Raw genomic sequence first — 2,276 nt, forward strand, 5'->3', positions numbered from 1 at the left:
AAACAAAAAACAAAAAACAAAAAAAACATACTAACTACTGCCTGGATGTTAACTATTATATGGAAGTATGTATATAAATAAGAATAAATCTGGATGAAGAAACATGTTTTTAAGCTTGAATTAGTTTATTTTCAATGTTTTATGTATATATCATTAAAATTTCATTGTAATCAATATATATATGTTTATTTCAATGATTATAGTATATGATAATCATTCAATAGATATTTCTTTTCATCTATACTTAAGTATATTTTATTTCTTTAATATAAATCCTAGTTTAAATATTAAAAGATATTTGATAATGAGCCATGTTTTAAGATACTAAATAATAGCAATGGAATTTTGATTAGAATTATTGGAAAAATTTTCCACTGCATATCTTGCTAGAGTACTGTAAAATTAAAAAGTCTAAAGAAATCCACATTTCTCATGAAAATCTCCAGGTCTTTCTAAGAACTGTAAGCATTATGACATTCTGTCACTTCTTTATCTCTCTTTTATGAGCTATCTCTCTCTATATATCTACCTCTCTATGTCCCCCTCAACTTATCTATCCTATCTATCTATCTATCTATCTATCTATCTATCTATCTATGTGTCCATCTATATCTATCATATATCATCTACTATAATCATCTATATCTATTTATCATTTATCTACTTATTGTCTTTTTATCTATGTATGCATGTATGTATCAATCTGTCATCTCTCTGTATATATATGTATACTTATATATTCTACATACTTACATATTATATTTATGCAGCATAAATGATGCTCTATATAGTCATACATATTGATATATTCATAATCAGAAATGCCAAGACAGTTTTCAAAAAGTTTACAATTACAGTTTTAATTTAACTTATATGAAAATATTTGGTTTGAAAAAAATTTATTTAGCTTTTCTGCGATTAAATTATTCAGTCTTTATGAAGTGCTAAATCTGCACTGAAATGTCAAGCTTATAAATAGCCTCTGGGCAATATTGAGACTTTTACCTATCATATTTCACCAGGAATTTTGTAAATCCTGTGAGAACTGTGAAACTACAGAACTCAGATCTCCTTTGAGCAAAGAAAATAGCTAGAGATAGTCTGTTTTCAAAGAAGAGACACTTGAACTGCTACACTGCTATGTTATTTTTAGCCTGTGATTAAAAGGAAACTTTCTGCCTAGTTCATTATTCTATATTTTTGGCAAAATTAAAAAGGTAGGAATTTGTTTTTCTAGGAGATACCTGTATTTCCTGCTCTAAGACATCATTTCAAAATTATTCTCATTACTATGAAAATATCAAAGACATTTTTGTTTAATATAAAATATATTTAGAAATTGATACATGCCTCAATAATTTCTTATATCCTCTGGTCTGAATGTCTTCTTGAATTCTCTAATTTTTAGTAATTAAATGTTATTATGAGTAGGTAGTATTTTACTGTAAATGCAGAATATGCATCTACATATGATCATAATCATACTACGAACTCCAATGTTTACTTTAAAAACCTGCTTCCTGTTGTGGTGTGGCTCAGATTCAGTACATACATTTAATACCTCTGGTTATATTTCAAATACCCCATTAGTTCACACCTTTAATCTCAAACAATGAAGATAAAGTTAGTTTGTAGAAGAAAGCGTCAATGTTTGAAAGTGATAAGCAACTATTTGAGTGAGATTGGGGTCCCCTATGGAAGAGTTGGGAGAAGGAATGAAGGAGCTAAAGGGGAAGCAAACCCCATAGGAAGACCAGCAGTATCAACAAACCTGGAACTGTAGGAGTGCAAAGAGACTAAGCCACCAAGCAAAGAGAATATGTGGGCTGATCTATGGCCTCTGGCACAAATGTAGAAGAGGACTACTTTGTCTGTCCTCAGTGGAAAAGGATGCTTGTAATCCTGTAGAGACTTGATGTCCCAGGAAATGGGAAAGTAAGGGTTGGTGTGAGGTGGAGTAGGAGAAGGGTGTGGGTAAAGTGAGGTGGGTGGCCTGGGGAGTACTCTCTTAGAGGCAAAGAGTAGGAGAATGGGGTCAAGAACTCTTGGAGGGAGGACCTGACAACAGTTTAACATTTGGAATGTAAATAATAAAACAATTAAGTATTAAAAAGAAAAGAAAGAAAAGAAATTTTAATCGAGAGTCAGACCATGTGAAGAATCAGACAGATTCGACAGGATAGGGGATCTGCCTACGTTTCATGAGAATAGAGAGGAAAACAAGGTGACTTAAGAACAAATATATATATATATATATATATATATATATATATATA

Source organism: Mastomys coucha, unplaced genomic scaffold (assembly GCF_008632895.1).
Source record: "Mastomys coucha isolate ucsf_1 unplaced genomic scaffold, UCSF_Mcou_1 pScaffold9, whole genome shotgun sequence".
In the NCBI taxonomy this organism is placed as follows: Eukaryota; Metazoa; Chordata; class Mammalia; order Rodentia; family Muridae; genus Mastomys; species Mastomys coucha.